Raw genomic sequence first — 26689 nt, forward strand, 5'->3', positions numbered from 1 at the left:
TGTGTAAAGAGTCTGGCCGGGAAAATGGGACGATTACGCGTCCGTTTGTTTATGCGTTGAGTGTGTAGGTGTAATTTAAACCATTCCAGCATTGCGCGTAGTGTGGAAAAATCGCTAGTGAAATGTAATCTGAGTGCAGTCGCACTATGCGTGATTGCATCCCATTTTCTCTGCAAGATCTTTAACATGGTGCATTAAGTGTGTCGTCATTGAAATTGTGTTAATTATTCGTAAAAGGTAGTATTAATATTTTAAAGAAATCTTGCTAGGGAAGAAAGGAGAATTTTTTATAACGTTTCGTACATCCCTTTCTGTGGATAAAATTTTATTATATAACGATATAATAAATTCGTTATAATAAATTTCATTAAACGCACGTCTTCGGAATTATATTTCATTATCGAGACTATGATGCAGCTGCCAATTTCTGAACCATTTACTTCTTTACGTAAACCGTTAATGATACGAATATATTCGATACTCATTCTTTTAATAGCTATAAATAAACAGCAAAGCTTTTTCAATCTCAGATGCTTTCAGTTACATAGAAATATACAATACGCAATAATATCGTATTCAAATTTAATATGATAAAGTGGGAAAAGAGGGAATAAAATGATCTTTTAGAGATTAATATTACTGAGAGGAAACAATGTAAAATATCGACGTGTACATAGAGTCTGTTTGAAGCTTGATTACACGTTTGATACTTCCGCAATCTATCCTGCCGTTACATATCCCGTTCGTAACACGATCACAGCGGGAAGAGAGATATTTTTTGCAACGCGCGAATCGACAAAAACAACAACCTCGTCGGCAACTCGCGGAATGTTGCCGAGTGGCATCGACGGGGAAAACTGATGGCAGGCGGCGCCGAAGCCACTCCGCTTTGTGAAATTTGCTACTGCATTTTGCCGGTTTCGTTTTTGCTCATCGAAGAAGAGAGGCTACGAATTCTAAATATTTTTTTTCTTTTTTTTTTCTTTTTTTTTTTTTTTTTTTCTTTTTCAGATGTTTAAAGAACCGCATGTCTCTGGTTCCGCACCGGAGCTTGACTTGACGATCTCGAATTTGAAGTCTCTTCCTCGCGTAATCGCGAAACTTTGTAGCAGTCGCGAAACAAGGGTGCATTTTCATGACAAACGCGATGCGACGTGTCGCGCATTTTGCATGTGCGTCACGCACACCATGGCAAATTGCTCGCGCGCGATCTGGCGAATTAAATACACGGCCGCGGGCGCGAAACAAGAGCGCGTTTGATTCAGGGGGAAATCAAGTCAGTGCCTTCCTTCCGCTTCCCCATATCTCTGTTTTCCTCGCGAAATCACATCGCCGCCTCTGCAATCGAAGCTGTGCAATCGCGCCTCTCTATATTCAAGCGGTGCACGCGGTTATTAAGAGTTACGTTCGGGATATATTCAGAAGCGACTGCTAGAGAATGGATGTACGCGGAGACTGCAGTCCATTTCCTCCAATTTCGTCGCTATACAATATTTCCAACTGCGACGACCGATGGGAGTTAACGTATTCCGCATAGTTCTCTCTGCGACAAGTGTTCTTGCGCGACAGAGCGCGATGAAATTGCGCTTTGCGAAAGTTGCGAAATTTATTTCGATATTCACATTTCGCGTTTCGTCTCTCTCTCTCTCTCTCTCTCTCTCTTATTTTTTTTTTTTTTTCTAGATTACATATTCATATTAAATCCTCGATTACGCCCGATCAACGAATTATTAAGTTTCGTACCTCGATGGATTATTAAGAATTTTCCGAATATCTCTCTGCGGATCGTTATGATCGTTATGATCCTTTCAGTTGTAAATTTCGTTTCCGACCGTAACCACACGACGAGAAAAGTCGGTGCATTCCTATGAATACGAGAGAATGCAATATGTTTGGCAAAACGTTTTACGCAAATTAACTCTGGAAACGATAGTCGGTCCCGCGCATCTCTCGTTGCCTCTACCGGAATACAGATTGACGTTGAATCTTCGTGCCGGATTGCCAACAGGTGATCAACGGGTTAACAAGCGGGGAAGCGTTTAAGTTGTAGAAGGCACTCTGCCAGTCTTGGCTTTTCACGAGCTATGCGAAAAGTTGGCAGGTTGTCTGAACTTTTTTCTCTCGTTCTGCGGCAAGTCATTATCGGATGTACGCCGGTGCTCGTTTGCCCTTTCGAAAGAGCCACCGTAGGATCACCGCTCGTTCCCAGTGGAAATTTATCTCTCCCTCTCTCTTTCCCTCGCTTTATCGATGAACTTTGCACGCGCTTCACTGAAAAATTTCACCGTAGCAGGAATATCGGAGCACGATCGCGTTTTATCATATAACCAACGTATCGACGGTCATCTTGACACAGGGCTTCTTTACAGATATGCGCGAGGGAGAGTTAAAATTTAAGCACGTTCTCCATTTAAATTCGGCCGATAATTGTGCCCGGTCGACGTTAAGCCGTCCTAAATTTTAAACGCAGACGGCGCACAGCTCGGGCTTACCGTCATTTACCGAGAATTTGCCGAGATATATCGTTAGCGCAAGAAACAAGGAAGCGAAAGAGGATGTCTTGTATCCTGCGAAAATTACTGAGAAGGTACAACATATATACTTGTAATTATTACAATGCTACTATTGTGACAAAAATTTGTTAATGATAAAAAATAATAGCTTACAATAAGAATAAAGTTACTTTATCTTTCAAAAAAATTTATAATATTAAAATATAATAATTGAGAGAGAGAGAGAGAGAGAGAGAAAGAATTCTTTTGTCATATAAATATAATGGTACAAATTTTCCCGATTCGCTCCCGATTTAGGTCATTCGAAATTTTCATCCGACTCTAGTCGTTTAAAGCAGCTTGTTCTGCGATTCGCACTTGTTTTTTCGTTATTTCTACCTTTTTTAATTTGTAAAATTCGGTCGGTCGAGAGATCGAAATGAATTTGCCAGCATAGTCGAGATTACGAGTAGGTATTGGTGCGGTATTATTGCTGCACTACCGATCAATACTTTGAGCACAATACGCTCTTCTCGGTAAATCCGGAAGTTGCTGTAATTTCGAGAAGTAATTTTACAAAAATTATGTTCGCGACGGAGAATTTATTAGCGTCACAAATTAATGTTGGCCTTTAATCTCCTCGACATCACTGAGAAAGTAATCCAGAAATTTTTGTCAATAATCTCTTTCGTTATATATGTTTCTCTTTATTAATTGTCAATATTAAAGTTTAACAAATGTTTCGTTCAGGTAGTTCTCGCAACAGTATGCTTTATTCGCTGCTACAGTTTTATAACTTCCTAGTTTCCTGGTACTAAACATAAAACTACATTGATAGACAATCACTTTACGCCATCTCTCTAGGGCGTTCATCTAAAATCCTATTCACCCGCCAATTCCATTCATTCTCCCATACATATAGTCCTTCTTTTTCCTTAAGCTTGTCCTTTCGCTCCGGGTGTTAAAACGAGCCGGAGAAAAATCGCTACCGGTCGTTATCCACAAAGTACGCGGCAACAGAATGACGACAAAAATTCAATACCCAGGTTGCCGTTTCTTCAGCGAGAATTTCCTACATGTCGTCACCACGAAAGGGCGATTCTTTTCATGATACAAACGACCGCACGCAGTAGTTTCGTCAATCGGCCAATCGGCCAATCGGATGGCATCGGATGCCGCTTTCAAAGGGTTTCGATACACCTATGCACACACGTGCGTCTATGTGTATGTGTGTATGTTGTGTTCGATTGGGCGAGCAATTGAGGGTATCGTTCCATTGAACGAACGGAAAATCAATCCAGCAGGCTGGTAATTACGTCGTACGCGAGCCTCGTCGAGGTATTCGACCGAATCGCAGATTTATATCGAGACAAGCATGTAGAGACATGCCATAGGGACGTTTTGTACACATCCACCCGCGACCCACGGATTTATGCCGTCGGGTTATGGCTATGGTTAGGTTATGGCTCGGCTGGGGCGATGAATGATTCCCGTCGGCGACAGCGGCCGAATCATAGGCATGCCGCGGATGACACGCATAGCATAAATCTCGAGGGTTCGCGGTCGAGTCGCCCGATCGTCAGATAGGTGTAACGGCAGCTCGTCAAAATTGTTATCGTTGCTCGTGTAAACGAGACGTTAACACGATAATAGCGAGCGCCATTTACTTTTTTTTCTTACGTATCGCGTAAAATTCAAGTGTGGGGAAAAAATTGGGATTCATTTTTTCACCTGACTGTTTCTCAGAATACCTTAATTTTTGCAGACCTTTAATTTTTAAAAATTAAATTATATTTTATATTAATTTATGTACATGAAATATATTTCTCTTGAAAATTTGCGAAGAAACCGTTCGTTTACGAGTTAAAAGTTGAATAACTTTGTCCGCAAACTATATAATTTTTGGAAATGGAAGAAGGATTAATTAAAAAAGTCTCTTGTTTTTTTTTTTTTTTTTTTTTTTAATTTGAATAAACTTTACTTTTTCAGACTATCGTTTAAATCTAGAATTTTATTAAAAATTCCCGAAATAATTAATGTGTCAGATATCAAATAAAATAAACATTTGTTACTACATGCAATGCAAAGTTATATTTTTTTAAATAGTTTCTAACCGAAATTAATTATTGAGAGAAAGTATGGTAGAATCAAATTGGACTGAAACAATGCGACCAACACGTATAAATAACAATAAATGAATTATCACGCGCGTTTATTAGCGCAGCACTGTTGATTAAATCCGTCATAATGTCAAGTACGATGTCTGCCGGTTCATCACCGTTTCTTTGCGATTGAAAACGACGCCTCGATGTCATTAAGCGGAGCAAACAAGCTCCTTGAGCTTCTTCATTTTCCTCCCGTTGCTTGCGCCATCGCTTAATAAACTTCAAGATTCTTCTCGTGAACTCGCATTTATTTTGCTCGATCATGCATCATTCTCGCTCCTATATTCATCCAACCCCTTTCGATTCATCGTGTTTGCGCACGGCTGATTACTTCTTTTTTTTTTCCCTTCAACGTGCCATTCTGTCCCTTATACGTGTATTTGTGTTTTCATTCGTCACGTAGTGCCAATGTTACGAACAAAGTGAGATTTAATTCTTTTACCGTGTGTATTTGCGTGTGCAAACGCAATTTTTTCCCTTGATTTTCTCATCGGCTTTCGTCTCGCCGTCTCATTTATCGAGTATTCACGTCGACTGTGACGAAAGATTATTATTCTCTCTCTCTCTCTCTCTCTCTATCTTTCTCTCTGCTTTTTTTTTTTTTTTTTTTTTGCATTTCCGTTCAGTTTCTTTGCTCGATCTCCGTCGTGTCTCGTTTTCTGAGTCAGGAATCCCCGTAAGTTTCGAAATAATCCCTTCATTTCTGACGAAACTGGCGCGTCTTTGTCGGCCGAATGGAATCAACTTCTCTGTAAAAGTCCACTCGATAGATTAAAACTGTGCTTTGTTAAGAGCTTCTGTTTAACTGACAGTCCGTTATTTTAGCGCGACATTTATTAGAGGATCCACCAAGCGCGCGTACCTCTTTTGTCGATCATAATTGACTTGTCAGTTACTTTGTGCGACCATCGCTTCATAACGGAACTTTTCTTCGCAACTTTTTTCCTTTTATGAGGGAACGTTGTCCTTTGTTGGGACCAAGTTGTCACTCAATTCGAATAAGCCATATACAAGATTACAGAGTAATTTATAATGCTGTTGTTAATGTCAATATTAATCTTTCAGTATATGATGTATATTTCATTTTAAATATGTATTTTAGAATGTTGCAGTTTTTTAATGTATTGTCATCCCTTTCTTTTTTAATTTTCATTTTTATAATATTTTTAAACATAATAGCTTTAAATCAAACGTTTCGGAATACAACATTTAATTATATTCGAACAAAAAGATTATACACAACATAAAAATGTTTTGAAAATGTTATTACATGAAAATTTAATTATTTAAATGGTGAGGTAACTTTATATTACATGTGTCGTTTCTAAAACGGAGTATAATCTCGCTTAAAAGTATCGTCATCTCGCTCTGTAATTGTATTAAATTATTCGCTCGATTATTTTATCATTAGTACTCCTTTATCTGTTAATTGCGCCGCAGTAATTCGCACAATGATACTAGATGCAAATGCGAAACGTTAGCGGCATAAATAATAATTTCTCACGATTAACGCGGAACTTTTCAAGTGCTCGCTCTATAACTTTCGCGCCGCAATTACTGCAAGGACTAGTTTTTAATTTAAAAATGTAAATACACGACGTTGTCTCTATCTCACTTTCAGAGACAAATGCGCACATGCGCGATAATAATATAATATTTTCCTCCGAGAACAAGCGTTCTGACTTAATTATACACAAAGCGCGAAGGATACGAGTTCTCGGCGTGTTAAATAAGAACGTAACACAATCAGATATAAAACATGCATATGTTTCTGGTTTCTAATTCATATCCGTAGGACATTCACAGAAATTGTCCTTTTTTTTGATAGAGGCCTTAATAGAGGGCTTATTATATTAAGAAATATACTGATAATTATTATATTGATGTTGAATATTGACGATGAATCAATAGTGGAATTAATAATGAAATTATTTAATAATGGTTATTAAAATTATTATTAGAACAGGAGAAATAATCAATATTAACTAAATTAAATTTGATAATATTATATATAATAAATTAATTTTCCGATTAATTGACAAAATATTTTATTTTGAAATAAAGACAAACAATACTCTTCTATTTAATTTTAGCACAAATTTAATTCAAAAATTACAAAAAATCGAACAATAAAATAATATGTGAAATTTTTTGGAAACATTCTATATATAAAATATTATACACGTGAGCTATAACGTAATCATGGATCTATGTTGTTGTTACATTCGTACTCTCCATTTTCGCGAGATTGACCTGCTGCTTAATCAGTAAATCCGAAATTTATGAACGCGAGCACAATACTACGAATGGTCAGCTGAGCGCTTACAAACATTAACGGTGCGACATGAACAGCATGCATAGAAAGCGATGCATAATAGATAGCATATAGAGGCAGCTTCATTCGTACATTTTCCATTTTATGATTTGCAAGTCCTTGTCAATAGAACGTATTTACATTCATACACATACATAGTTATATGACAAATATGAAACTGTACACTTTAACTTTCTCTGCATTTTTCTCTTTATCTCGATTTATCTCTCTATCTCTTTGGGGATTCGCGAAGGGATTCATTCTATTTGAATAAACTCTAATTCTCATAAATGTCTAAAGGAATTGTCGCCTTCTTGATTTTCATCGAAGAAAAATATACGTTTCATTTATTTCAAAATAATCAGTAAAATAAATAATAAATCTAAAGGCTGTGATACAGTAAAATATTCTTTTACATATTTTTGTATATGTATATATTTTAAAAATTCCATTATTACTTTTTTTATAATACAAAAAATTTTTTTGAATAATATATTTTACGCAGCGTATAACGATCAAAATTATTAAATTCTTCAAGAAATAAAATAAAATTTATCGACGATATATATATATATATATATATATATATAAATTTTGTAAGGGTTTTAGGAACTTTATACATATTTAATTTTTTGTTATTTATTTCCCAAAGTCGATTTTACCGCTCTCACTCTAAATCAAAGTATGTACGACATTTATGGAAGTTGAGTAGCGAGAACTTTTGGTCACCGTTAGTATGAAAATATTATCTCAATCCGTCTCTCCCTCTCTTTTTCTGAATGCTTGCAACGTGTTGCATAATGCATCATCCGTCACAGCGAAACGAATGCGCGAGTGCATCAAGTGCAGTCTGATCAAACAACAAAATGCGCAGCGGACTATAAAATGCCTTTTTACCACGGAAATCTTATATTTATCCGACAGCCACACATACATATACACGTCACGCCATGTTACACACGTAAAAGGCCGTCCATTGTGCGAGACGGCGATAATAAATTCTATTTATTGCAACGCTGCTCTGGACGAGATAGTGCTGGAAATCGTTTCACAACGAAATTGGAACAAAGTATCGTATACATTATTGTATCGCTTGTAAACGCGTTGCGCATGCGCTCGCAAAAAGACTATTAATCAAACCCTGTTGTATTGTAGCAATTATAATCTAGGTATGTCTATGATTTATTATCGATACGCAGAGTTTTACTTCTTAAATATCTCTTCAAATTGAGACAAATTAATTTCAGCTTTATCCTTTGTTCATACATGAACAGAAATATACTCTACATCGAGAATTAAAAGTATTATCATATACTGTAAGGAATATATATATATATATATATATATATAAACTGTTTAAAAATCAGGAAAGCGTAATTTTGCATTACGGTTTTTGTGCAAATATTAAATGCACGAGCTGTATTTTGAAAACTTTATTATGAATATGTATGTGTGAGATTATAAATTTTGTAAAAACATTTCTTCCAGTTAGCTTTAATTAAAGTACACTTGACCCTTAACTCGGTGTAATATTATCTTACTAGCATTTTAGCGATAGAAAATCCATCGTCATATTCATGCCTTAAAGATTAAATTATCCAAGTCTAAACATTTTCGTATTTTACAGAAATAGCTTTTGCAACAGAATTTATTCTACCTTTAGAAGGATATATCGTGAGTTTGGTCCTCGATACTAGATATATCGTCGACAGAAAAAAATATATCTCAGACACATTTGTCGCAAAGAGAAATTGTTTTCACGTGTTTGCAGCATCAAGATTTGAGCTCACCAGACTTAAATCGGTTTTATCTCTGAAATATTTAGTAAAACGATTCCGCGGAACGATGAATCGAGCGCGATAAATCGATAATGCCAACAATTAGTAACGTCATTTATTTCGCGCGTCAAAATGGCACCTGGAATAAAACCTTATTTCTTTGAGGGAAACAATTAGCCGAACAACCGACGTAGTTCGCTTTCTCGTGAAAAATATAAATGGTCTAAACACGTCCCGTGTGATAGGTGACACATTCTCGCAGTTCTTTTATCACTTTTGATTTATGACGATCTATCCAAAAAGGGGACACATCGCTCAATCTGGTTCACTTTCGGCGTTCATACATTTGCATTACTCGCAAGATTGCGATTTATGGCACTTTGCATGTTCCTTGAGCCGTAAAGGAGACACTCCTTTTTATTCTTTCGATCGAGTACTATCAATATCTCGCTTTTGAAAAGCCTGCTTTTTCGCTTAAACGCATTGACTATGAGTGCCATTAAAAAAGTAAAATGTACAATCGATCATAACTCAATCGCGTGGATCGATAGGATTGAAAAGATTGTGAGATCACGAGAGCCTCAGAAAAAGCTGTACCTACAATAATCGTGCTTCTTTCACTATGTTTATGTATATATATATATATATATACACACTATATTTTTTTATTTATTCATTCACGATCTTTGCATTTAATATGCTCACAGAATACAGAAAAAAATATTGAGATTGAGTGTTACAGTTCGCTCTAGTTACAGTAGGAACTCGCGTTTGCAAAGATTTTTACATACACTCGTGGTTTTAACGAACGATATAACAATTAACAAGTCATTTTGTCTACGTCTCTAAAACGCTCATGCTAACGATAAAATCTTGTCGAGCATGAATTATTCTTTCTCTCTCTCTCTCTCTCTCTCTCTCGCGTAGGAATGCAATTATCCACCGCGTTTTAACGAAGAAGCTGAACGTTGGAAAAGAGTTGTCTGCTTTGTACGTTGCGGAAAATTTCATTTACGACTACGGGAGTAAAACGAGCATGGGATTAAGAACCGGCAGGATTAATGTTAAGTACCGTACGGACGGGGCCGGATTCGAAAGAAATGCTATTGTGCGGAATTCTGCTATTATATCGAGGTGCACCGAAAAAATTCCGGCGAGGTACTGCGAGTGGATACAAATTGTACATATTGTATCTTCCTCGACCGTAATCTGTCGGGGTGTGTTTGTACAGGTGCATAAAATATGCTACCGTAAAACCGCAAATCCTATTTACGTAACGCATTTCCGTCGTGTGGATTTACGGGAACACCGGGCGACGCCGTAAGATTAATAGACACACGAGCTGAAAACAAAGAAAGGCCACATCTAATATACGAAAACGCGAGCTTGATTGATCGCGCAAGGCAAATATTTTTTATACATCAAACTGCTCACCTCTATTTGAAATTAAGCAGTGACTCACGTACATTGTTCCGATATATTTCTAATTTTCCGCCCTGTTCTATTGAGTATTTTTATATTTAATATACTAATTACTACTCTGGAAAGTAAAAAAATATATTTCTATATTAACACATTGTATGGGAGTTGCGAGAAACGAGAATTATTGTTTTATATTAGGTTAAGCTGGCATATACATATAATGTGTTAACATCCATTTTTTTTTGGAGGTTACATTTATTAAAATATGACATTTTTATCATTTAGTTTATGTAATTTTTTATCGATGAATATTTTGTTAATCTTAATTATCATATCTATCGATAATATATGTATATACGACTATTATTATTATTAATATTCTTTATTTTATGTATATTATATAACTGAGCATTTAAAATATTAATTTTTAATATTAATTTTTTCCAATTCTTAAAACAAACCTAGCAAATTTACTGGGAAACATGATATTATTAGTGATGTTCTTATTAAAGAACATTTGCTAATTTTCATGTGTCATATAAATATTAGATATGTATTGAAAGTAAAAAGTATATACATATATATATATATATATATATATATACATAATAATGAAATTTTTAAAATATTCTGTTATTTCCATGACCCAAATATGATCATATCGATACCTTTGCGGTCCGCGTTTTTTGTGCCGCGAGATTAATTGCGACCACAAATCAGATATTATTAGCGATGCTATAGCATAATTAAACGTGAATATTAGCAGAAAATATATTACAGTACATAATGTTCATAAATGACCATTTATTTGTCATATAATGATCGAAATATTTTATAAATATTCGTGGACGCGTGTCGTCAGATGTCTCGATGAATTGTGGTTAAAGCCATCGCTGCCAATTTGTGTTACCACAAATTGGTGGTTTTTCCGCGGATAGAAAGCGGAAGCACGTATACTTTTGTTTTTGGTCCACAATGATTTGATACTACGCGAGAATTATTAACGAGCCTGTAATAAGTTTATTATTCTCAGAGATATTCCCGTGTGCTTTGTCGATATCCGATTTAATGTCATGAAATATATATTTAAAAGAGATTCGAGAAAGCTTTTGTAGTTGAAATAAAGCAGCTCGTTAGATTGATTAAACAAGTGCTTCTACAGTGCTCTGAAGGCTTTTTCGTTTTTTGCTTTGCAGCAAAGCATGAATCGAGTTTTGGATTAATTTGTTCAGATGTATTCTAATTTCGACATAATTAATTCACGTGTCGCTAATTTCGCGTAATTTGTTATGTGTATTCATGCTTGTGAATTTCGTCATTGTATCGTTTCGTGATACTTACGTAAATTTGTAACGTTGACACAGTGACACGATATGTAAAGGGAATTTACATCGCTACTGTTATGTAAATTTGCGTTTCATACACAATCTATATACGTAACATTTATTACATCGATTATATGCAAAATAAGGTGTACCATAATATATTCGGAAATTACGACAGCTGATGAACGTATCGAAAATGTATCGAAAGCGCAGATATATGTGTAACAACAGAAACGTTTCAGAGATTGCGCAATTCTGATTGTTTTACGATTAGATTTGATTCTTGAACGGTCTCTAATATAGCCAATCCATGATTCAGTTATTGGAAACTTCACTTAACACTATTCCGTTAAATTGAATCTTTGCGAGAGTACTACATCGTTTGTACCGCCACGCAATTAAATTTCCCTCAAAGGTAAAGATGGATAATATTCTGGATTTAGTCCCGCTGTGTCCTTTGTACATATTCAATTTTTAATAATTATAAATAATACATGTCATATATTATATAACATTTACGAAAAAAATATATTTGGTAAAATTTTCTCTTTTTGGATACAAAATTTATTTTTGATATTCAAAGTTATCCAGGATGTTCGAATAAAACGATATAATAAAATATAACATTATTTTGTGATGTGAGAAAGTGCTCCAAACAGGTTATGTACTTTGCAATAATATTGGGTTATGCAAATAAATATAATAAAATTAATGACATTAATTATTTTGGAAGAGAAACAGACATATATAGCAAACATATTAAAATATTATCATTAAAACACAGAATATTTGAAACAACCGTACATTTTGAAAATAATCAAATTTTGAAATTTATATTGCGATACAAAAGAGAAAAAGAATAATATCAAAAGCTATTCATATTGTTAAGAGATATCGAGATATCGCTTACAGCTGGACGATTTGTGTGATGTTATTAAATTTAAAATCAATACTATTCTTTTGTTCATGCAATATAGCGCTTATTACCGTATGCCGTTTATATTTTGCTTTGTTAAACTTTTCAAACATAGAAATAGTAACAATTTTAAAAACCATTAAGATTCAAAATGCATAATATTTAATAAAAAAAGAAAACAAATATAATTTATATATATTTATTTATTGCCTAATTAAATAATAAGAGAAAATAAAGCTTAATATAACGCAACTCGTTATATTAATAAAGCTTGAAATTAAAATCTACTTTTTTAATGATTAATTATGCTAATTAACTCTTGGACAAGTTATATAATATATTAACATAATGATTATTTTCAATTTTTATGTAAAAATGCGTAGTATTTTATGAAATATTCTATTATTATATCTAAACGTTACAATATAACGTGTTCTTGCATTATCGTCGTTTTTAATTGAAGATAAAAAATTAAACACGGCACAATCACATTTTACGCAAAAAATATCTCCTCTCGTGCAAACACCTCTCTAAATCTCTTCTTAAACACTTTGTTTAAATTTCCATCAAGCTCTCGAAAAATTCGTTTAAAATTCTTAGGTTGTTTAAATTTCCGTCTCCCTGTCGCTTTACGAGGAATGATAAAATTCTTACTCATTTTGCGCCGGGAAAGAATGCACGTGGGCTTTTTCTCGCGCGAGTTTACGATCTCAGACCTCTTGGAACGACTCGGAACAGTAGGAGAGGGAGAGGAAACGTTTCTTTTCAAGCTTATCCAGGCTCGCTCACCGCGAACATAAATGCGCGGGATTGTGCACGTGACGGTTACATGGTGCAGACTCGTTTACGTAATGAGCTTGTTTTATTATTTAATCCTCTTCAACTCTTCTGGATTATATAGCATTCACACCCGACGCGATACATTTCGTTCCGTCCCGTCTATTTCAAAGGCAAATTAACATTCCCTATGTTGAGTTTCGTAGAAATCCAGCATTTTTCTTTTTTAGAAGCGTTAGATGTCCGTCGTTTTCATGTTACGTTCGGAGGGGAAAAAATATATTCGCGTCTTTTCGCGAATTTCCACGTAATAATCTCAACGCCCGAGAGCTTGTATGGCATGTAATTGGTTTTCTCTACTTAAATACAATCAGATAGAAATGATGCTGAGAGAGACAGAGAGAGAGAGAGAGAGAGAGAGAGAGAGAGAGAGAGAGAGAGAGAAATAAATGTGTATATAATATATATATTTAAATAAGAAAGGTCGGAAACCAAACGCAATTTTATTAGAACGTGTGGTGGTGAAATTGGGGAAGGTTAGCCGCGTGAATGTTCTCGCATTTTCACCATCATTTCACTTGATAATGATTTAATTGATTATTGCGGAAGTATGTTGCGTGTAACATTATGAATTTAATATTATGAATTTAATACACAAACATGAATTTTACATTATGAATTTAACGCAATGCTATTATTAAATATCTGAATTTTCACTTTATTTTTGCCCTTTGTGAAAACGAACATACTATATGTATTTTTTAAAGCTGGGATTAAATATTAACTTATTGTATAAACATTACTTGATATATGGAAAGGTTATCATTTATCAAAGGTTCTTTTGTCAAATTACAAATTACAGTACAACTTTAAAACATTAATTTTGTTATTACTGATAATTATTTTTTTTATTGCTTTTCCAAAATTTGGATAAAAAATACTCTTCAAAGAAAAAGAAAAGAGAAGTAGTTCTGTTATATCTGAGAGACATGATTACAAATAAGATTAGTTGCAAATTATGTAATAGCTTAATTATCATGTTAATTTACGTCAAATAAAACTTGCGTGTACAAAGTGAACGAAAAGTTGAAGGACGCGCGCGAAGAGAGTTTCAAAAGCCTAAAAATTCTACTACCGGCGAAGCCGATGGCATCAAAACTAATAGCAACTTTTCTTTATGTGCATCTGTATCTTTATTACGTATGAAAATTTATACCGCAACTTTTTCCTGTGTTTGAGACAACGATAATGAACACGCAAAACAGCAATTATATCATCTTATAATTCCATATGTCATTTTTTTGGTGTTTTAAAACCTGTAATATGTATTCAATAAATATGTATTATACTTTTACAGCCTCTTTACATAGAGCTCGTAAAACATTTAATTTCTATTACAAGTGATTTGATCACTTTAATATCGCTTTCTCTTTTAAAAAGCATCTAAAATTAACATAGTGTGATGGAGAAAATAAATAGCAAACTGAACTTTAAAAAAACAAAACAATATTTATCGGCTATTTTTAAGAGAAACACTTTCGTCCGGATTCTGTGGAATCTGAAGTAAAAAAGAAAGGGAGAAAAAGAGAGAGAGAGAGAAAGAAAAATCGGATCCGTCGATATTAACTTTCCTTTCTTCAAATCGTTATTTAATATCTTATTAGAATCACTCGTTTGAAAACATATTTTGCAATGAAAGGTTATAAGATGCGTATGTGTGTGTATATGTATATTTGACAGAATAGTCGGATATTAAAATCGTACAGAAACATGTTGCACGTGTATTTGCAAGTTATGCTTCTTGCTTTCCAGCAGCGAATGACCTAGATTTTTAAAAAATTACTATTTTTATTCCCTTCGTGAGCGCGATTCGTATATCAGGCTCCAGCGATCTAGCGCAAGATAATAGAAAAAGAAAAAAAATGCGTATATATATATATATATATATATATATATATATATATATGTGTGTACATATAAACGAAGCATGCCGCAGCATTTAATTACCTCCCATGGATATGCATAAGCTGTACGCTATTGCTGTCTCCTTCCCCCTCTCGTTAGCGCATGTGAGCGCATCGCGACGTGCTGATCCGCCGATAGAAGCGGATGTTGCGACACTTTCGACATCCATGAATGCATCTTGCCGGTTAAACACATCTATAGAGGAGCTCGGGTTTTTACAATTTTGTCGGAAAAATAATACACTGAAGAGATACTAATTAAATATGCGCGCAACCAAATTTGGAATTATTAAAACAAGAAAAAAGAAGAAAGAAAGAAATTTAAATAAATAGAGAAGCAAATTAAAATTTTTGTCGAATAAAAAATATTTTTGTTTTTTAAAGAGAACAGGGAATATTTTTTCTGGTTTACAAAGATTAAAAGAATTATCGAATTTCGGATTTTGTTTGAAAAAACAGAATATATCCGATCGTTCATCTTTACGAAAATCCGTATGGTTTCTACGTACATGTACGATAACATATATACGGAACAAGCGAATACACGCACTCTACGAGTGATATACGAACAAACATGTTTCACTCACAGCGTGTGCACTCGGTCGTTTTCCTCTACCTCCCACGGATGTAGTAATGCGCGCACATGCACAAACATTTGCGTATTTCACGAAAGGGAAGCTTCGGTCGTCACTCTTGTTTCTGTAGCCAACATCAAACAACGCGCTTATTTATCAAATGTTCGACAAATTACAACGTCGTTACATTTATATAATGAATTCGATTGTCACATTCTCATGTATGTACAAAAAGGAAAAAAATTCATTTTGACAGATTGTTACGTTTATCGTCGATTTAATTTCCTCGATTATCAAATCTCGCGCGAGCCGGAAAAAAAAAATGATAGATAGTGCAGAATGCACACGTGTAAAAACCGTGGAAAATAATTTAAAGAGATTGGGCGGACGGCAGGGAAAAAGCTGTTTGCTTGGCGCCGCGGGAAAATCTAGGAGTTGGCTTTACACTATCTAGGCTTGTCTTTTTGATCGAACTGCATTTTACTCTCACCGTTAGTGTTTGCTTATCGGAGTCATTGAACGCGCGCGTGCACGGATGTGAATCGGCGATATTTTGACTCCCGTGCAAGATATGCAATATTCGTGTTTCCGAAAAGAAAGAAAAAAGAAATTGCTTGTTCTATGAAATTTTCTATCTCTCTCTCTCTCTCTCGCTCCAATTCAGGCGTATATATTCTTCAGCATCAACGACAATGTATAAAATGGATTACCATCCCTTCCCATTACGTGACGGCGCCGCCATGCCGTTGAAAATTCGCGTAAACAAAGCGTCGCGATGCTCACCGACAATCAATGCATAGTAGAGCATAGAAGAAGCAAAACGCGTTTATTCGCTTTAGAGACAACGTTTAAACGCATTTATTTACATTAAAAATATGCGCATAAGGGGACGCAAGTTGAGCAGGTAAAAAGCACCTTTCGGGCTTATTCTCGCGTTTGCTCTCTGGAAATTGTGTATTTTTCTTGCATAAAATGTCCACAACGAATATTTTTACATTGCTTTATATAATTGCGAGCTTTACATAGACGGGATGTTGTCTTAATTCTGAAAAATGCAGATGTATGCATACAGAAAAAAAAAAAATTAAGAACTGCTTATATATCAAAACAAATATTTCATATTTATGTAACAATCTCCAATTCAGGAAAATTATCCTCGAAAGGAGATTTAGAATATAAGAGAAGAACAATTGTTTATATCGAAAAATTTCAATTAATTCTTCAATTTAAAATTATACGTATTTATGGTATTATTAAGATATATATAATATTATATGTATTAGAGTTTAAAAAAATGGCTTTCTCCTTATTTGTTTGCTGTTGATGCCTTTGTCACACGTAAAGTCACGGCGATAACTTTATTGTTTTACGGAAAATTAAGAGGTATTCTTTAATTTATGAGTTATTTAATGGATCTCTAATAGTAAATCAAATTAAAAAGAAATTTTCATGCAAATACCTCGGGATTTCAATAAAGTCAATTTTTCGCCAGGCAATCTTCAGCTTTTGCAATCTGTTTCTCATATTGTTTACGGAATTTCTTTCCGTAAGCTTCCATTTGCATTTATTTGAGATGTTTGTTGCATTTACGAATCTCGGAAAGATTATAAGAGCAGCAAAGTAGTATTGCGATTTTGTATACCATTGGGATTTCGAAATTTAACAAGTATTTAACTACTTTACTAGCGGGTATTCACCGGGGGTTTAATAAGAAGTTACGCAATGCGCCGTGGCGCCAAAAATTTGTGAACTAATATTAGAGAGAAATTTCTTTCTGTGCGAAATTGGATTTATAATCCTTGAATCAGAAAATTGCTTGAAACTTTTAGAATATAAAAAATGCATACGAAATGAAAAAATAGATTTTTGTCTTACATATATATTCTTTTGCATAAAATAATTTCGTTTTATTCTCTTATTGAGAAAAGGAAAATAACTAGATTATTAAAAAGTTTCATTTATTCATGAGTATTAATGAAGGTTACAATATATTATAACTTTATTTTGCTTTTATCCTCACGTATATTTTATTTTCCACTGCATTACATTTGTCATGTAATTACGCAATTTGTTTTACAATAAGATTTCAAAACATCTTTCCTCCGAGATAATAGAATAATTATAATATGCTAATGTATGTTGTACTTTATTTGAGCATAGATATCACGTATATTTCGTAACAAGAGATTTATATATGTATATATAGAGTAATACCTTTCAAGTTTTCTCTCTTTTCGTTTATTTTCATCGAATATTGAAATCTATTTAAATTAAAAAGATTCCAATCTTATGTCATATTAATTTTATATATTTATTTTCATAGCTGTGACATTGATTTTCACGATGTTAGCTGATCTATTTGAACCTAATCTAAATTCAACAAATCAAGTCGATTGTGAGTCAATTGTTACCTCTATGTCAATTTAACTGCCGCTGAATACTTGTCTTTGCTGAATACGTTCATTGCGAAATGCTTCCGGCTAGAAGCTGACGAAGAGCAGTTACATGATGAAGACGAATCGAGGACGTTTCAAATTGTTCCGAGCTTCAAAGAGTTAATAGGACGTTAACGATAATATTATCCGAGAAAAGGAATATTGATGACTGAATCATTAATTTTCTCAATGAAGAACCTTACATTAATTACTTTTCTTGAAACGATAATAGTTTCAGCTCATTTTTGATGTTTGTGAAAAGTAGCGTGGCAAAACCGGGATGCACTATTTAATCTCTAAAGTGATATGCGAGCAAAATTCTTGCATTATTTTCTTGGTGTCTTTTACATTATTTAAAAATTTCTTTCTTTTAATTCTCAAATCTACATTTATTACTTTTTATTTATGCATAATATAAATTTCACACGCAGTTTTTGTCTACTCTAAGTGTTTTACTTATGATGCACATACTCAGCGTACTAAAAAAAAACAAAAAAAAAAAAAAATAAAATAAAATAAAAAGACTCGATTCTTGTTATATATTCTGCAACATATGCAAATCTAACTCCTCTAGTTTTTAACTCGCCACAGATGACGTGTTATGTTACTGTGTCAAACGTAACACGTGTCACGTAAATATATCTTTTTGTATAATTTCAACGTTGAGCATCATACGATATGAAAACGATACTTTAAGAGTTTCTGACGCTTTCCCGTTAACAAAGTGTGCGAGCCGTTCTCGAATCGTCAATGCAGTAAATCCTCTCGATGTTATCGTTTATCGCAACGTAAGAGAAATAAAAAAGTAGAAACAAAACGTAAAAGAGCATGAATGGATGTTAAGAATCGCGCATTCGGTTTTTATATCGATGATTTAACGACCACTTCTGCGAACAGATAAGAAGCTTTAGTCCGTGATATAACTTTACTTCGACCTCTTTTGCATTCTACGCGCCTTTACGACACTGTAAAATTTATATAATTCGCTTTGATGCTTTATATACGAATCAGTCAAGGTAACCGTTGAATGATCGAGTTTTTATTTGTATAGATAATTGTTGTATAGATATTCCACGTCAAATAATCGCCATTTCGATTGTTTCGATTGTTAAATTATGAATATTTTGTATATATTATAAATTTGGCAAATATTTTCTTTTAAAAGTTATACATACTGGCTAAATCTCTTTTCTCCATAAAACCATTCATTTTAAATTGATTAAAAAGAGAAAAATTTTATCGTACCAGAGTTAATATATATATATTTTTTTTTTTTTTTTTTTTTTTTTTTGGTTCTACCGTTAGCTACTTGCTGTTATCTAACATGTAAAAATTTGAATCGTGTGTAATATCTGCACCATATTTGTGCTGTACGGTTCCTCTTTAATTTATCTCTTTCTCGCCTACGTTAACTCGATTTTACGAGCGTAGATATTTACCCGCTTGTACATTCTGTAATGAAAACACCGCTAGTTTCGTATTTTACGTTCTGTGAACAGTGAGATAAACTTCCTTACGACGTTACATCCGTAGCTCGCCGCGTCGCAGCATCCGCTTTTATGTCTCCCAACAGCGTATCCTGGGGATCGCCGTGACTCGCGTCAGGAACGAATGGACTTCCGGAGATTCGTGAGGTGTCGGCAGCCTTCGCTTATATAGGCGTCGCGCATTTTCATGCTAGGCAAGGAAAATTCGATTAAAGTATATGGCTGGCTTTGAATGAGATTTTACGAGATCAAACACGATGCGAATTATCGTTGTCATTGGTTAATTAAAAATTTTTCAGAGGTAAAAGGACTCGATAGATATAATACGATTCGATTACTGATTGGACTTAACCGTGAAGAGAGTATCACGAGTTTAATTAAAGTTATTTATTTGCAAAATTGTTTTAACTCTCCTTAGAAATTTGAAATTATCGTCGTTGTCTCGGTTTACCTAGATATAAATTAAAAATGCAGACTGACAATGAGATAAGCGCTGAGAATACTTTTTTCACATTTTTCTCTCGGGGAAAATTCTACAGACATTCATGCGAGTATAAAGGCGCCACGTGAGAAATTCTACGCGAAATGCTTTCTGAGAGATTGTTCCATTTCTATGCACATTCTTTCTCACTCATATAAATTTAATTTTGATGACGAATCATTAAACGGATTTTGTTAATTCAACTGGTCTAAGTTTATTACTTGATAAACTTTAATCGGAGGAAAAGACATTTCTTGTATATCGAGAATCTTTATACAGACATCTATGTACGACTTAAAAATTTTTTAAATTCTTTATACGCCTTTTTATTTTCAGCATGCTTAATGATGCAATTAAATAGGAATTAAATAAGAAGAACGGAAAAAAAAAATAGAGTAAAGGAGAAAGAACTTACAATATATATTAACTTTTGCTAAGAAAAAGATATTTATTGTTATAATTATCTAATATAAAAGAAAATAAATAAATGAAATATAAAAAAGAATAATAAAAGTGAACGATTAAAGTTAAAATAGTTGTTTTCGAAGATAAAGAATTTATGAATGTATACGGAATTTTTGTCAGTCGTTCTTAATTTTGCTGTCTTTTAGCATGTTGAGCGCGCCGAGAGAGATTTCTCCTTGCGAAATCCTGACAAAATTTCAACTATTTTTCACTATTCTGAAATTATTCATACCTAAAAAGAAATTGAATTTTACATGACGGAGTTTGTTAAATTGTAAAGGTGTCTATTCTTTTTTTCTCCCTTTCTCCCTCTCTCTCGCAACATTACGCGAAATGTAACCGACATAATCGTGGATTAAGAATGGTTCAGTTTTATTCAGTCGCTACATACATACGCATATACATACATATGCAGCACTCTTCTCGTATTTAGCTGCATGCACGCCATGGAAAATCGCACACTGCGGCCGCGTATTTTCTCATGCGGAAATCACTCGTTTCCGACCTTTTCGGAATTCCTATCATTTGCATCCGATTACCCGATCCTGCGTTACACGGAAATCCGATTTATCATTGCAGAATTTGACGACACACCCGTCGATTTTGCCCAGCAGCGCTGTCGGTTCATGTAATGACAACTATCCCGGAAAATACGAATATAAAACATAGAACTGAAAAATATTCAAAAAAGCGATCTTTCTTTCTCACTTTTATTTCTGATTCGATTTAGCTGCAGACACTATTTTCATCTCTTAATTTACAAATCTAGAATATTTTCAGTCAACACTTCTTTTTTTATTTTTGAACGGTATAATTAATCAATTACATTATGTAAATATTAATATAAATGTTTGCAGACATTTTATAACATTATCTTTTTAAAATGTTTAGTTTTCATAGGATTTTACATTCAACGTTATGATAGTTACAGTTATATATATATATATATATAACACAATGTCATACCGATATTTTAAGAGATTAATGTTCGCTGCAGCTTTCATGTCGATAGATCTGTATTTTTATACCCAGGATGAACAGTACATGTGAGAAAGTCAGAATTTTGGGAATGGTAAGGTACATAAATCATATTTGAATCAAATATTACACGTTTTCCTGTTGGAAAAATTTTATACAACAATATTTCAAATACAAAACAACAAGAGATATAAATTTATATATTTTTTGCTTATACAAAATATAAATTTTATATATTTATATATTTTCATCTTGTTAGTATAATTGTGGCTTATATAATATCGATAAAACAATGTTTCCAATTAGATTACAATGTTTGATAAGTGTTCCGAAACATTTTCTTTAAACTTACGTATTATATATTATTTCAAGCAAAAACAAAAATTCACATTGATTTCAAAATGCGCGCTCCTTGTCTCTTTTTCTTTCTTTCTGAGAGGAAAAGTTTAATTTTATTGGAAACTACTTTTAAAAGTTTATCGACAGGTTTTTCTGGTGCGTTCTGTACTTCCATTCAAAAAGCAACAGACACAAGTTTTCTTCTTTTTTCTTTAACCAATAAACGTCAGAAAATTTTATATGATAATTTTGGATAAAAACTTTTCGTGGACGTTATTTAAAAAAAAAACACACACGCAACATCTTTATTAATTAATTGGAGGACTTGAAATAGAATTATCGAGATGCTTATCTTTTGATGAATTCTCTAGTCTAATAGAACTAGTTTTACGTCCTTAATATAGAATCTTATTATCTTTGTACTATGATTTCTTTGCTAAACTTTGGCTCTTTATTCACGATAGAATATCCGCAATTTATTATAAGTCGTAAATTGAAAATGATTAGAGTTTTAATGCTACTTATTATCACGAAGCCGAGTAATTTTCATGCTTTATTAAAAACTTAATCATATCTTATCTGTTCTCTAAACTTTTTTTCTTCAGTATATTTTTAGTACGGATAAAAGCACAAAGAGATGAAAGAATTTATTGTAAAATATGAATCACGTAATTGAAGAATAAATTTGACGTTTCGAATGTATCGATTCCTTTATATAGCTGTTATAATCTTAACTAAATCGTTAAAATGTTTTATGAATTATTGAAAATATTAATATGTGTATGTATATCTATATTTTATAATTTTGAATTCATATAAATCTAATTTAAATTCGCCATTTTACATTCCATCAGATTTAAATTTAAATTTAAATGAATTGTGCATCTGCATTTATATGTTAATTAAATTTATTAATTCCGGTCTCATCAAAAATACAAACGTATAAAATAAAAAAAGAGACATTTTAACTTTTACATAAAAAAGTTTGTTTCTAGATATAAAAATGTAAGCTTCTCAAAGTTACTCAGGGATTTTTTATATTTTGACAGTAATTTTTTTTACACACAAATTTACATAACAAATTTTATTGTTACATTTTACAGTTTTTAGCTAATATACTATTATTATGTTTATAGTAGAGGTTGTAGTAAATTTTAGACAGAATATTATTAAATTAAACATATCTGATTAAATTAATTATCATGCATGAAAGAGATAGAAAGAGAGAAAGAGAGTAAACCGATATTAATAACGTGATAATACAATTATACAGAGTGCTCTAATGCTAAATTGCCAAACTTGAAATATCTATTTAGGGCATAAAAAAAAATGTTTCTCGAAAGTGTGCTCGTAAATGCTTCAAGAGATATTGATTTCTTAAGTTACAAAACTATGGGAAACGAATAATACCATGTCTCTTTTTTTTATTTTGAAGATTGAAAGTTATTGATAGGTTCGTGTTTGATTACTAAGAAATAAAAAGAATAAACCTAGATTATTTTGATGTTATTCATTTCTATAGTTCTGTACCTTAAGGAATGAATATCTCTTGAACGAAGCGTTTGCATATTTCCAGAGGAAATTTTTCTTTGTTTTGAGATTCCATTATAAATATATATTTCAAGTTTAGTCATTTAACCCGGAAGCACCCTGTATAATACAGGATAAATATTTAAATGTTAATTTTACGTTTACCAATAACTAAATTTTCCACAGTTATTTCTATTAGTGATAACGGAAAGAACTTGGTTAGGTTACATAAAATGGTTCACTTGCGATTTGAAAACCTAAATTATGCAAAGTTGTCTTTCTCATGCGCCAAAGAAAGTTTCATTATCGGAAACTTCTTTGAATGTACGCTATCAGAATATTTTCACGCTTTTGCTTCGCCAGCGGACTCGCGTCGATGTGGACGCGACGCGTACACATGAATAATATTGATTAAAGCGTCAATCACTTTATATTGCACGCTGACAATATTTATCTCATATTCAATATGTATCAGGTATTGAATATGAGAAATATTGAAAGTAAATTTCTTTTAGTTTGGAAAATATGTAACTGTAAAATATTATACATAATCCAGCGAGTGGATCGAATGTTCATAATACTTTTTCACGAGTCATTTTGGAAAGACTACAAATCGTGAAAGAAACTATTCTTTAAAAGCAATGTCTGAAATTAGTTCATTAACTAGAAGGAAAAGTAATAGTTAAATGTTAACTGTCATTGAATTTATTCTTTAACTTTTCTCAAAACTCGAATTATTTAAAAGGAATCTGAGGTATTAAAGTTTTAAGAGATTACGAAAATCCTGTAAAATCTTGAAAACTCTTGAAACGCGAGAACAAAATTTCCGCAATCTTCTAAATACATAGTTGAAATCGTTCACGTGCATTTAATTAAAAGTTTTAGTAATTATCTTGCAGTACACTCAACCGAATTCTTTCAATACGTTCGATGAATATGATAAGAAATGGGGAAAAAAAAAAAAAAAATAAACGAGGATAAATTAATTGTTTTTCGTAAGAATTTCTTTTTGTTACGATATTCAGAAGTCTCTCTCCCATTCCTTTCATAAAAGCAAATCCCCGAAGCGCGCGTCATTCAACGGCGACGTATTGTGCAGAAATCTTCTTTTCCTTCGGCAAAAGCAATTTCAAAGGACAACGCTCCCGGGTGACGAGATGAAATTTACGAAAACGCCATACCACGATGGTGGTACAATCGATGTCATTACCGGCCGGTGAAATAATGCATTTCGCGGACGTCCTGCGAGATGCATGCATTTTATTAACGAGAAATATCGATGACAGATGGGACTCGATGCGAAAATTCGATAATGCGGCCACGCAAATTCTACTACATTTGTCGTTGATAACGAAACTTACATCGTTATTTATTCGACGATAAACTATTCGTTAAATAAACGCGTTTAATTATCCGACTACGAACAGAAAGCCGATTTATTCATCGTGCGGTCAAACAACAGTGCATTACATTTCGTTATTTTTTCCGTCTCTTCTATATTTTTATTTTAAAGATCAACTTTTGTACTTTTAATTCCCTTGTATACATCTATTAATGTTTATTCTTGGTTTTTTTTTTAGAAAAAGAAGTACAGTTAAAACAGAATATTCTGAATATATGTAGAAATAAATTTTCCAATATAATTTTAAAATATAATTGGTTTTCTATAATTGAGATTTTTTACAATCCGGTTTTTAAAATAATTGTATTTACAAGTCATTCTTGAACTGAGAAGAATTTAAAGTACATATTACATCTTTTAATTACATTTTCCAAAAATAACTTTTTATTTCGTATATGTGCGATTATGCAAACTGTAAAAATCGCGATATTTAATTAACGCAAAATCGTTATTGGTTAATTAACGTTTTATCAATTAACGATTTATTCCTAATTAATATTAAACGGTAGTTACGTACAACGAACACACGATCGATACAATAATACAATTTCGGCGGAAAGTAATGGCCTCGTATTCATGATATTTTATACTATACAACATGCGTCGGCAGGAAAATTAACTTTATCATCGAAATTCGGCTTTTTTTCGAAAAATATACAGGTACCCGTTTAACAAGAAGAGTAATTTGATATTTAACGTTGTATTTACTCTACGCGTGATGTAAAGGTGTGCTTACATTTCGCTTTCTTTTGTTCATCTATCCACTCAATTTGCATTACAGCTATTGTCGGCTAATATCGCGGTTCCATGTAACAATACCGGAATCAATCATGTCGTTTGTAGCAAATATTTTCAGGAGTTTCGGTATCTCTTTTGGACAAATATATGATGTTTGTACGTTGGATGCGATGCAATATTTCAGTTTTTCAAATAGCTTTAAAATTTAAATGCATGGTTGTAGATTTAGGGACTTATATGTACATACGACTTAATAAAATCTTGGGAGAGAACGTGTAGTATATCGCTTCAAATACAGCTCATATATAACATGACTCAATAATCTCAATTCAAATTGTCGCTAAAATTCCATTTACATTATTTATATTAACAATTATTTTAACATGTTTGTACATAATTAAAATTAATAATAATTGAAATAAATTTTTTATCATCTCTATTAAATTTAATAATAATATATCATGAACGTCGTATTTTATAACGATATTGCCGCAATCAATTTTGCTTCGAATATGCATGATCAGCCTTTTGTACGTTGACGTGAAAGATCGGTGAAAAAAATATCGTCCCTGTACAAAGCTGCCCGTGTTTGTATTTTTCCATGAAAATCATCTATATAAAGCATGTTAGCCGATTCTATTGTTCAATGCTAATCGCAAGGATATTTTCACTGTAAAGCAATTTAACTCACATTTCGATGTGTAAATATATATGTATATTTTTTATTATAATATAGACTATACGATTCTCTTTTCCTCTCTGAAAAATAACTTGATAAATATATTTTCCAATATCTAGCGAATATTCGTGAAATATTACATTCTAAAATATAATCTAATATAATTATAATAATTTTAATAATTTCAATAAAATTGTAATAAAATACAATAATAATTCAGTTATATCAGTTACATCAAGATTTTTAAACAAATTTATATTTTCTTTGGAGATTATTATTATATGTAGATTGTATATATATTTTTTTCGTATATTATTAATTTTAAATATAAAAATCTACATTATAATTTTGTGTGAGACAAAATTTTCTTTAATTAATTTAAAAATATTTTAATTTTCTAATAAATTTATTTGCATTCTAGTATGTA

At 32.7% G+C, this 26689-nt stretch overlaps 1 protein-coding gene across 11 annotated transcripts in view; it reads left to right on the forward strand.

Moving 5' to 3' along the window:
- LOC140673240 (neural-cadherin) overlaps positions 1 to 26689 on the forward strand; it is a 192860-nt gene that overhangs the window by 129430 nt on the left and 36741 nt on the right. The window lies entirely within an intron of this gene.

The sequence above is a fragment of the Anoplolepis gracilipes genome, chromosome 14, assembly GCF_047496725.1.
Source record: "Anoplolepis gracilipes chromosome 14, ASM4749672v1, whole genome shotgun sequence".
In the NCBI taxonomy this organism is placed as follows: domain Eukaryota; kingdom Metazoa; phylum Arthropoda; class Insecta; order Hymenoptera; family Formicidae; genus Anoplolepis; species Anoplolepis gracilipes.